A 13280-nucleotide genomic window follows, 5' to 3' on the forward strand; every position below is an offset into this window, starting at 1 on the left:
AGGAAAAAACAAACCGCGCCAATGAACAGCACCTCTGAACAAAACCACTACAGCTTGGTTACAGATGCGAATTCAAGACACCTAGGACTCTTTTCATTGCTTCAGTCTATCTGGACGTTAGTACGTGGTAACTTGAGCACGAGTAAGAAACTACTTGAAATTCAAATAAACAATTCTTTTTTTGTTTTGGGAAATCTGAATCTTCCATTTGATGTTGAAATGCACATTGTGCTACCACATTTCTCTCGCCCTCAGTAAAGCACTGCAATACTCCATCGATACCACTTAATCAGGGTCATAGTGGAAGCTGGAGCCAATCCCAGCTGACTTTAGGTGAGGGCTGACACAGACGAACAACCACTTGGCAATTTAGATTAGTCAGTTGACCTAATCCTCATGCCTTTGGATTGTGGGAGGAAACCTATGCAGGCACGGGAAGAACACACTGCACAGAAAGGCCCCAGTTGGCTGCGAGGTTGGAACCCAGAACCTTCTTGATGTGAGGCAACAGAGCAAACCACTGTGCTTCCCTGAAATGTTAATGCATTGCATAAAAATAAAGTCAAACTTTCACTTCATGGCTGCCCATGCACGCAAACAGTGAAGGTGCCAATACTTCAAACAAGTAGTTGTACATTTTTTGTTGCTGAAACTCAAAGGTCTTTCTACACTATCCATTGAGGCACTAGATAGGGCACTTGGCACCATTATTTCACTGCAACCCTGCTATAACAAACTCCCTGGAAGATACCCAACTAGTTTGTTATACCAAAAAGTTGGTAATAGTGAAATGGACCCACCTGTCACATCACACACTCGCATTATACACAATTTTCAAGCATGTTCTCCTTATCACAAATCTCTCCTTCTGAGTCACTACCATAGCTCATAGAGTTAAAGGATCACAAATGGAGGGGATTTCTTCGTCTGTTATGAAAACAATGGAGGTTACTGGCGTATCGTTGTCAGTGTCCACCCACTGACTCGCTATGCTTCCTAAATCTTCACCATTCAGTTCATGAAAGCCTGCCGGTATGCTTTAACTAGGTGTTAAGTTCAGTGGTATCAGCAATCATTTCGTCCTTTTTTCCCCATCCTTTGATCACCACTCAATAATTATAATTATTGTTGGAAGAATTGTAAGGAGTGAGTGACTCCTAAGCGAGGCTCATTAAGCCTTGGTTTTATGGCATTAACACGTATTAACATGGAAGGTCCAGACCAAGGTCATGACCAGTTCTGATCGAGGGAGTCAAGGTGGAGGCTGTGGATTCCTACAAGTACCTCGGGCTGTGGCTGGACAGCAAGCTGGATTGGACTTGCAACACCAACCACTTGTACAGGAAGGGACGGAGCAGGCTGTACTTCCTGAGGAGGCTGCAGTCCTTTAACATCTGCAGGAAACTCCTGTGGATGTTCTATCAGTCCGTGGTTGCCAGTGTCCTGTTTTATACCGTGATGTGCTGGGGGAGGGAAGCACATCCAAGGAGGACACATCCAGGCTGGACAAACTGATCAGGCGGGCTGGCTCTGTGGTTGGCATGAAGCTGGACTCTCTGGTGACTGTGGCAGAGAGGAGGACTATGGACAAACTACTGAACATCACGGACGATGCCAGTCACCCTCTGCACACAGTCATCAGCAACCAAAGGAGTCTGTTCAGTGACAGAATGCTCCTTCCCAAGTGCAGGACTAAAGGCCAATTTATGCTGACAACCCAGTCCTCGCAGATGGCGTTGCAGACAGCGTCTGCGTAGCCCCCCCCACCTTCGCAGACGCTCTGCGCGCACCTCCCAAAAATTGTGACCACCGCAGAAGCCTCGCAGACAAGAGGGCTCTGATTGGTCCACTCTACATCCGCTGTATGCGCACTTCCGCTTCCCTACTTTCCCGGTTTGGTTTGTTTTCACGACCGCCATTTTTAAAAACACAAGCGAAGATGGAGCAGCACGAACAGCAGTTGATCGAGGAAGTATGGACATCTATACGACTCCAGTTCTAGTCATTATAAGTAACCGGAGGATAAACACTCCACTAACCACACCCACCAACTACTCCTAGCGATTTCGTGACTTCGCGCCCCCTTGCGTTGTGGCGGTGAATAACATCGCGCACGCCTATTACTCCCCGCTCAACGATAAATTACAACTGTCTGCGAAAAGCTATCTGCGAAAGCCTTGTCACAAGAGCATGCAGAGGCCTTAAGACTTAAAAACCCCTTTGTCCCTCATGCCATCAGACTGTACAACTCCTCTCTGGGGGGGAAGGAGGGGTAACAGGAGGACAGAAAGGAGCAGTAGCCTAGCCTGACAAAAAGCAATACTGGACAATGTGCAATACCTCTCCTACTGGACTTTTTTTTTCCTTTTTATATGTAAATACTTATCTAGAAGTTCTCCATTTTCTATTCTCTGTTTATCCTGTAATGATGCTGCTGGAATTTTAATTTCCCTGAGAGAACCCTCCCAAAGGGATCAATAAAGTTCTAACCAACCTAATCTATTGTTAACTTGAGTGCAGGCTTGATTACGTGTTTGTCTCTGATGGAAAGAGGAACGCATGGCTCAGTGTGTCACGTAAGCAAGTGAATGACGGATGTAATTGTAGGAAGAGGAGTGTTTATTCACAAACAGGCACGCAAACAGTTCAAAAACGTAAAATCGAGGTAGGGTTGTGAAATAGGCAATAGTCACACGAGGCACAAACCAAATGGAGGAGGCAAAGACAAAAGCAGTGCATTATTCCGCCCCCACACAATTTTTCTCCCCAATTTAGATATGGCCAATTCCCACCCACCAGACAGATCTCCCACATCACAAGACAGCTGCCAACCAGGGAGAGCAAAGGTCATCACATGCTTCCGCCGAGGCATGCCACATCTTTCCAAACTGCTGCTTATGCAACATTGAGGGGCAGCATAACACTTAGAGGAAAGCACCATCTGCCCACTTGTGTATGCACAAGTTGATCGATGCCCAGGATTGGCCATCGTCGCTGTAACTGACAGGGAAGAGAGAATGCACCACTCTTCCCTCCCTGACAGCAAAGGCCAATTTTGCCCTCTTAGGCTCCCAGCCACGGACAACTGTAGCATCATCAGGAGTCAAACTAGCGATCTATAATTGGGCAAATACTTTTCTATGGTGCCACTCGAGAGCCAGCTGCATCCCATGTTATCTGCTATATACCGTAGATGACAAAGTAAACAGGAAGCTATTTGAGATTTGTCCCAACTAGAAACTGGCTGAATTAATGGGGAAGACATGTAAGAGCCAAATAGCAGCAAGAAAATACACCTGATCAATAAATATGGATAGAGTAAGAAAACGTGGCAGACTATACACTAGCATACTAAAGTTCTGTGCCAGTGGAAGGAAGCCATTCCAGCCACAGGCATTAAATCAGGATATCGGTGTTGACCAGTCGAAGTCTAGGGTGTTGGGCAGGAGCACACTGGGAACCAGTGAGTTAGATGATCTTATTTTCTTTACTAGGTACTGTTTGATTAAATCACCCCTGCAAGAGCCCAGACACTACCAAGAGGCAGATACGATACTTCAATGGAAAACATGTACAACAATGTCTATTTGATCACAAGGATTTAATGGCACCTCGCTCAAATAATTGTCACTCCAAATATTCTCAATATTCTTTGCATTTTCAGTTTAATAGCCTTTTCTGCATACACAATCCCCTCCAAATTTTTTGGAATGGCAAGGTTAAATCTTTTGCTATACACCAAAGCCATTTGAGTGAGATCAAAAGATGAATACGAGACAATAAATCAGATGTTCGGCTGATATATACGTCAAGATGCGTTAAATAACTTTGGGGGGGGGCATGGCCTAATGGTTAGAGAAGTAGCTCTGGGACCAAAGGTAACTGGTTTGATTCCCTGAACCAGCAGGAATGGCTGAAGTGCCCTTGAGTAAGGCACCTAATCCCCAACTACTCCCCAGGCTGTTGTACATTGCTTTGGATAACAGAATCTGTGAAATGCCATTAATGTAATGCTAGAACATAATGTAAACTTAGAACATGGCACCTTTGGTGGCAGACCACCCAGTTTGTAGATGTGTAAAAAGTAGAACTATTGGAACAGATAGACTTAAAGTAAATAAATATTTGGTTGCATGTCCCTTGCTTGCAATAACTGCATCACAAGCTGGTGAGCCACTGAGCTCGCCAAACTGTTGCATTCTTCTTTCGTGACAGTTTTCAGGCTTGTACCATTGGTTATTTTTTGGAGGGGGTTTCTCCCTTCCACCTCCTCTTTAGGAGGTGAAATGCGTGCTCAACTGGGTTAAGGTCTGGTGATTGACACTGCCAGTCTAAAATCATCCACATTTTCCTCCCCCAATAAAGTCCTTTGTTGCATTGGCAGAAAGTTCTCGTTCACACTCTTGCTACATTGCTCTGTAAACTTAATGTTTCTGTAGACTTCTGAATTCATTCTGCTGCTACCATCACAAGTTACATCAAGAAAGATTAGGGAGTCTATTCCAGAAGCAGCCATGAAAAGTCCAAGCCATGACAAGCTTGTATTGTTTTGGATCATGAGCAGATCCTTTCTTTCTCCACATTTTGGCATTTCCATCACTTTACTAAAGGTTAATCTTGGTTTCAAAACTTTTGTGGCTCATTTCTGCATTTATTTACAGATAGTAATTTTTTGCATAATTCCCAATATGGTCTTTAAATTCTTACTGCTGATGAATAATTTGCATCTTGTAGTATAGTCTCTATATGACCCTGATACCTTCATCCCTGCCCTGGGTTGGTTGTTGGCGAAGTCACAAACTTTTTTTTTTCCCCCCCTCTCCTTCACAGCTCCCACAACATCTCATCAACTGCTATTGTTTTCCATGGCCTACCCGTTTGTCTGCTTTTCACTACACCAGTGGTTTCCTGTGTTTACAGGACATTCCAAATTGCTGTACTGGCTATGCCTAATGCTCATGCAATGGCTCTGATTGATTTTCCTTCTTTTCTCAGATTTAAAATAGCCTGCTTCTCCCCCCATAGATAGTTCACTGGTCTTCATGTTGGTTTATCCTTTTAAAAACAAATGCAGTCTTTACAGGTGAAACCAGGGGTTCACACCATGGGAAGACATTCAGAGCAATTAACTGTTTAAACAATTACTCAAACAGGGCACACAGGGACAAGAAACACCTGCAAATAACATGTTCCAATTTTTTTTTGATAACTAGAAAAACAGGTGGGTTCAAACAAAAGGTGCCATGTTCCACGTTGTTTAAACACATCTAGATGTAAATATCAGGAAATTAAATCGGAAATTCTGATTCATTGTCTCATTCATCCACTGATCTCAAACCCCAATGGCTTCAGTGAATAGCAAAAACAATTGGCTTTGATGTTCCAATACTTTTGAAGGGACCATGCCTACAACGGTGTACTGGAGGTGAAATGAAGACATTCAGCTTTACTTTGAAGGTATTTTCACCCAACTCTGGTCAAGAACGTAGGAACAGCAGCACATTATTTATATGAACCCCACCTATTTCAGGGAACAAAGGATAAACTAAAGCCCTATTCGCACGGGATTAGTATTACCTGTGAACCTCTGGCGATTTGTAATAATTGCAGAGAACGTCTGAGATGTTAGTCCCGTGCGAATGCGCCATGTCTAATTTGTAAAGTAATAATTCCACCGCAAATTACCTACTATATTTTGTCAAACGCAGACGTCCAGTGACAATACTAGTCCCGTGCGAATACGCATGTCCATGTTTGTTATTGTAATTGTGCGTGTTTTATATCTTTTCCGGTTACTGCAAGTAGGCTAATGGAGGCTACGGTTGAAATTTTCATGAGTACTGTTTTAAGGGCAAGTGGTAGTCGTGCCCCATACCACACTACATGGAAACCGCTTCCCAAAAACAGCAAGAAATCCAAGAGGAGAGCTCGGAGATTTTTGACCTGGATGACTTGTGTGGCTGCTTTGGGTAAGGAACATTTTTAATATTTCATAGCTATAGCCAGGCCATATCCTCCATGGACTAGGGATGGCGAAAACTAAAAAAAAATCTTGACCGACCACCGAGCCTCATTAGCCGGTTAAAGTCGGTTAACCTATGAGTTTAAACAGGGATGCAAACGGCGCGCCTTTTTCGCGGCTCGTGCAGATCCGATTTTTTTTTTGGGGGGGGGGGGGGGGGGGGGGGCGTTGGAGTGTCTGAATAATTTCATCAGAGTAAATTCTGTATTAAAATTACTACATAAGCAAATGCCGTTACAGTCCATGAAAAAGTCGGCATCTGCGCCTTTAGTTTGTGTGGAGAGATATGATCTGCAATAACATGCATTGTTGGCTACAGACCGAAACATACTTTCAGAATGCACTGGCCAAGGCAGGACTAAACTCGATGTGCCTTCTAATAATAATAATAATAAAAAAAAAAAAAATAGTAATTTGTAAGCTAAAAAGCCTGTGTCTACACTTTCTTTCGCCAAGTGGCAGTGGGAGGGCTGGACATGACTGAATGGGTGTTTCTGATTGGTCAGCTGTCTTTAACTGTGGCGGGAGGGCGGGACATGACTGAATGGGTGTTTCTGAAGTACAGGATGTTACGACATATCCGGTCGTGATGTCTGTAAATTGAGTAAATTACGGACTTTGCTTATCCCGTGCGAATGCAAGGGATTTAACACAGAGGTTGGGTGGGAATTTACAAATTACTATAGGTTCACAGGTAATACTAATCCCGTGCGAATAGGGCTTAAGAGAAAAAATAAGTTAGTGTCATTTTTAATACCTGGTTGTGAAGCCACATCAGGACCACTCTAAAAAGGTCACAACACAAAAAAATCACAACACTAAAAAGGTAAAAGACTAAGTACTCAAGAATTCACGAAAGGTTTTTCATGTGCACGGTTTTCCGGCTCTGTTGAAATGACCCCTTCTCACTGTTAGCTTTGCGATGCTAACCAAATTATTTGCAGGTGTAGTCAAAGAAAACAAGCCTCTTGAATTTTAGTTAACTTTGTTAACACATACTGCTGCCATTATCATAGGCATCCGACCACCGATCACATACGCCAAGAGAAGCCATAGGCCAGTTAAAGGTAGACTGCCTTTTTCATTGATCCTGATAAACCCAGGCCTGGGCTACAGGTATTGTTTGTGGTTGGTGGTCACACCAGGCCAGTAACTGCAGGGAACCGATTTATTTATAGTTATCGTTATAGTTACGGGTATTGTGGGACCAGGCCTTAAAGATAGACCGCCTTTCAGACTTTAAGTGTAGGTCATAAAAATAATTTTCCCCGACACCCAATTATTTATGTTTAGTGGACCGAAAGCTGCTGAATCCGTATCACAGACTTCCAATTTTATTGGATTTTTTTTTAATAGAACAATTAATGAATTTAGGGCCACATGGCTCTAAATTCGCTGCTATTTTTTCCTGCTTCACCATGACCCAATTCAAGATACATCATGTATCATGTGGTGGGCTTTCCCTGTTCACACAAGGCATTGTGGGATACAAATTTGAAACAGGAGAGAAAAACGGAGGACACGAATGAAACATGAAAGACCGACTACAGTAACGGAACGCAAGAAGAAAAGATACATGTTGCAAAGGAAAGGAAATGCAGGACCAAACTAATAAATATCAGCAGTCAGCGAGCACCTCAGTGTGATTAGCTGTTCGTTTAGTGGCAGAATGATGTCACTGTCGGTGCACGGTCAAGGTAAACCTGTAGATGGCAGTAATGCAACACTTTGGATGCCAGAAAACCCAAAAGAAGGAGGTAAACCTGCGCATGCGCACACCAAAGTGAGCAATTTAATGCACATTATTTGCTCAGGAATCCCTTTAAATTAAGCAACTTCCCAGCCACAGAATGGCCTTTAAGATATTACAAAAATAAACATAATGACTAAATTTCACCGATTTTATGAGATCGAAAGGCTGTCTAGCTTTAATGTCTGTCCCAGGACACATTCGGCTCCCGGTGTCACAGTCTGATCGTGCGCTGGTATAAATTTACCATGCGCAGACCGATTTTTTTTCCTGGTCAACTTCCAGGAAGTCTAAATTTACCATTTCTTGCTGCGATTTTGTACCGAGCATTTCAACACATTTGTGGACTCAAACTCTCTCTCAAACAAAATCAATATTCATCAAGATAAAGTGAAAATTTATTTGTGGATCAAGTACGATCATAAATCTATCATACTGGTCTGGTAAATTCTGACTAGGCCCAATGACAGCAGTCTAATTATACCAAGTTGGTAAATTTGAGAGAACAGCTAAATTATTATAAATCATGAGTCTTACTTAAACAAATCAATATTCATCAAGATAAAGTGTAAATAATTCAAGTATGAACATGAATCTCATATTAGGCTGGTAAATTCAGACTAGGCCCAATTATACCAAGTTGGTAAATTTATACTGTGGTAAGGTTAGACCGTGGCTGCTACAGTTTAAATTTACCTGGTAAATTCAGACTGGTGATAAATTCAGACCATGACACCGGTCATAAGCAAACACACTGAAAAAGGCCAAAAAACAAACACGTCTGTGAAGATTCTCAGTCATCCAGGTACATAGTAATCTGTGGTTGGTAGAAGAGAGCAACTGGACTTGCTTGAAGATTCTTGAAAACGTTTTCAAGAGTCTTCAAGCAAGTCCAGTTGCTCTCTTCTACCAACCACAGATTACTATGTACCTGGGTGACTGAGAATCTTCACAGACATGTTTCTACGCACTTTGGGATGAGATCCCTTCGACTGGTGCAGGAGGATGAGAGGACTTCCAGAAAACTGGCAGACATCTTAGCCAGAGAGGATCGTTCATTTTTGTCAACCTGGAACGACCATCACTGAACAGAGGTGGGTGTCTAAGACATCTTTTATCAGCCACCTACAACGCAGTCATCAGAATTCTGATTCTATGATGATCCATGAGAGGATAAATACTTGATACTTCCTATTAGTCAGACAGAACTGAGGAAGCCTTTCGGATGAGAGGTGAAACATTTTCAAAAATCTTCAAGCAAGTCCAGTTGCTCTCTTCTACCAACCACAGATTGCCACAAAACAAAACAGGAAGTATTGCTCAAAAGTGCTTTAGGCTCCTGTGGATTATTGGAGGGGGGGAAAAAAAAAAAAAAAAAAAAAAAAACATTTTCACTGGCAATTTTCATCCAAGCTCAACAGGTCCTTCCTTGGGTATCCCTAATATGCATCCAGTGTTCATAAACACACACGTCACTAATCCTTTTCTGCAAATGTCTTCAAATTATTCCTCAGTTGCCCCTTTTCCACCAAAGCAGTTCCAGGGCTGGTTCAGGGCCAGTGCTTAGTTTGGAACGGGGTTTTCTGTTTCCACTGACAAAGAACTGGCTCTGGGGCCAGAAAAACCGGTTCCAGGGTAGCACCAGCTCTTTGCTAGCCTGGGAAATCCCATGCTGCTTTGCACAATCGTTCCGATCTGAAAAGACAGCATGGAAACTATGGTCTAAAGTCTTGCCTGAGTTAGGGAGCCAATCAGAGAGTGGGGAGGGGTGGAAAGACGGTGACGCATACTACTCGACAAACGGAAGTTTGTAGTTTATTTGGGACTGTTTACGGATCACATTTAACATGGCGGCGAGCGATACGAACCAAACTTTCAATCACGCTTTAGACACTGTTCTGAATAGTTTAGAGCGAAGGTTTGTTTTAAAAAAAGAACAGCGTCGTCTTCGCCTCTTCTTCGTCGCTCTAACTACGTCACCGGGTACAACTGCCATGATTGGCCATGGGCTACGTATACGCCAAACGACAGACATTCGCAACGTCCAATAAACGGCCGTTGACGATCGTAAACCACACCTCCCCTACGAGAAATTCAATAGGCGGATTCCAGACCATATTTCACTTGTGATACGGTCTGGTGTTAACCAGACTAGCTCTTTGCTGAGCCAGAGGAAAGAACCGCTTACGTCAGCGGGGGGGCGGAGTTGTTAAGACCAACAACAATAGCAAGACCATGAAAGGTCACCATTTTTAAATAAGCGACGAGATATCATGGATGCAGTAAAGCAGCAGTCATCCATTATTGTTGTTGCTTCTTCTTCGTGTTGTTGCTTCGATGTTCGCGCCAAGGTTTATGCAAATGCAGCGACGTAACTGACATACAGTGACGTAATGACGTGGCCAGGGCTCGAAATTAACTTTTTTTCTTTGTGTCCCCCAGTGGTCCCGAATTGTGTTGTATTGTCCCGAATGGAAGCAATAGTGTCCCCATTTTTTTCCTCTCTGAAATAACCAGTGGTTAATATTATCATATGAAGTCTCATCTCATCTCATTATCTCTAGCCGCTTTATCCTGCCCTACAGGGTCGCAGGCAAGCTGGAGCCCATCCCAGCTGACTACGGGCGAAAGGCGGGGTACACCCTGGACAAGTCGCCAGGTCATCACAGGGCTGACACATAGACACAGACAACCATTCACACTCACATTCACACCTACGGTCAATTTAGAGTCACCAGTTAACCTAACCTGCATGTCTTTGGACTGTGGGGGAAACCGGAGCACCCGGAGGAAACCCACGCGGACACGGGGAGAACATGCAAACTCCACACAGAAAGGCCCTCACTGGCCCCGGGGCTCGAACCCAGGACCTTCTTGCTGTGAGGCGACAGCGCTAACCACTACACCACCGTGCCGCCCATCATATGAAGTTACTATTATATTTGTAACTATGCGATTTTGAACCCTATATCATTTTTACAATAAGTCACAAGACACAAGCGACACATGTCCTATACATCATCTACTTCAAAATTACAGTTATTGCATTTTCAGTTTATTAAACTTTGGCGATCTCACTGTATGAATAGATACCCGTTTATTTAAAGGGGCCAACTAGCTCATTCAGAAAATGTTTCAACTCCCTACATCTGCAGTACACTTTAGTTGAAAATAAGACCCCTTTTATGTTCATTTCATCTACTTATACCTTGAATATCTGTTGGCACTTATAAGGCCAACTTATCATTTTCACCATTACCGTTATCCATTTTTATGAACTTTCCGTTATCCATTTTATGAACTTTCGCTGCCGGGTGCAAACGTTAGCAACATCAGCATAGTGGCAGGTCCGAGCCTAGTTGTGCTGCTGACTGACTAAACTTTCTGAACTAGAAAGACACCAAGAAAACTCACTTATTCTGTTGAACGGTATCTTCCGTCAATATCATCCACATCATTCCTGTTGTATTTTATAACGTGTCTAACAGTGCTCATTAAGTTCATTCAGTTGCTAGCGTTGCCTGCAGACCAGGCGATGACACTTTGGATCCTGAAGGTCCCGGAGACGTTATGTCTGGGCTTTCAGTTTCTTCCCCGCGGTCGGTCCGCTTCAACCACTTCAGCATTTTTGTTCTGGCAAGAGTCGGCGCAGCGTGTGCGGCAGCGATTCCATTCCAAGTCCATATAATGCGGACTCCGACCGAAGATTCTAGAACAGAATGCGCTGCTCTGTAGCCTACGGATGCAGGTGCATCGAAAGTGTAGCTACTATGTATTTTTCGCTGTTAACGTTTTAAAATTGACAAATTAGGTGAATGTCTACGTATGTGTTACAGCTTTGTAAATAATATTAATGTAGAACTTTTTTTCTAGATCTATTTTTTTCCATTGTCCCGGGATTGTCCCAGATATGATAATTTTGTGTCCCGATGACATTTTTTATGGTCCCCGGGACATCGGGACACCATTAGTTTCGAGCGCTGGACGTGGCTCCCCTTAGCACCCCAAGCTATGGAAAAGCAAACTGGTTCTCAGCTGGCTCGCAAGTTGAACGAGTTGTGAACCAGCACCGGCCCCGAACCAGCCCTGGAACTGATTTGGTGGAAAAGGGGTATGTGAGGGCTTCGAGGACAGCTCCATGGAAGTAAACTGTTCTGAGGCAAGGAGTGTTACTGAAACTTAGAACTTACTGTAAGTAAAACAAACACTGCCAAGCAAGACTGAACATCATGTAGCTGTCAGGGTAACAGTAATTAGGAGCTCTTATCAGCTTTCTGCTCTCAGAGGTCACTAGTTTGGAAGTTGACCTAGTTCTTGGCCGTCCTCATGGCTTAGGGAGCTAGCTGGCTGCTGTTCACTGGAGCTGTGGCCTAGTCCTCTACAACAACAAAGCAATGCATTCAGGGTTTCTACTAACCGCCCTGGTTTCCACTGACTGATTCATAACATGCCGTAATTCCCCAAATCTTTGCTTCATTTCACTGGGAGGAGGAAGAGGAGGAGGTATGGTCTTCTCTAGTACTTGTGTGAGTCGATGGAAGTTAGTTGTTAGAGAGGCGCCCAAACAACGCCCTGTGACTGCGACAGGTTAGACCACGTTTGCAATAAACAAATCCTCTCCTAACTGTACATTATGTCAGAAGGACACCTACTCAAAGCGAATAGAGCTTAAAAAAAAAAAAGACTACAACCAGAACTGACCCTGAAAATAAAGTAAATTTGCTCGGTTAAGATGAAGCAAGCAGATCCTTGTTTACTGTCTAGGGACGAAGCGATTCCCTAACTAACTATGGCTCCAAGCTGGGATTTTCAGTGAAGTTTTCTGCTATCCGTACTCACCTCACCCTGAAAAATTAGCACAGTGCAAGAATTAACAGGTGGTCTTCAGGCCAGGTGAACAAACTCTTCTCGGTATCGGAGTGATTACACAGAAAGGAGAATTAAAACAGACGAACCGCCCAATCAGCAAGCTGACACTGACCAAAGGACACTTTCAGCTCAGCACGCTAACACTTTCTCTCTCACACAGACCCTTATTCCCAAACAATACTCCCAGTTTCATTAGATAGTTTAAAATTGGCTCCTCAAACCCCTAAAAGTAAAAAGCCAGTACCTTATTTCTGCCGTTTCGTTATCTTCTACTGCACAATTACACTTCTTCGTGCCCAAGTTTCACTGCAGCGGACCACTGAGTATCTGACCAGACTCTGCTCTATTGCTCAGAAACCAAGCTGACAAGCAATAGCCCCGCCCATATCATGAAAAAAACCCTCACTTGGCGAGAGCGGTCTGAAATCTCTATTGGCTGAAGAAGCCGTTCAGCCGTTAGGAATTTTTCAGCCCCGCCTCCTCCGCCGCTGATAATAATGACATCATTCCTTACCGCTGGCAAAATGAAGCTTCCTGAAGTAATGAAGCTTTCCTCCCAACTGTTTCGACAAGCTTTTCTCCACAGTGCAATCTAGTGGCATCTGGTGGACAAAAAGATGAAGCGCAGGTAGTGAGTGC

The 13280-nt window shown here is 43.6% G+C and overlaps 1 protein-coding gene across 1 annotated transcript in view; it reads right to left on the reverse strand.

Moving 5' to 3' along the window:
* rhoca (ras homolog family member Ca) overlaps positions 1 to 13003 on the reverse strand; it is a 41783-nt gene extending 28780 nt beyond the window's left edge. The window contains exon 1 of the mRNA XM_060919459.1: positions 12886 to 13003. The gene's annotated coding sequence lies outside the window, so the exon portion shown is untranslated. The remainder of the gene's footprint in view (positions 1 to 12885) is intronic.
* Positions 13004 to 13280: the final 277 nt, after the last annotated feature.

Source organism: Neoarius graeffei, chromosome 4 (assembly GCF_027579695.1).
Source record: "Neoarius graeffei isolate fNeoGra1 chromosome 4, fNeoGra1.pri, whole genome shotgun sequence".
NCBI lineage: Eukaryota > Metazoa > Chordata > Actinopteri > Siluriformes > Ariidae > Neoarius > Neoarius graeffei.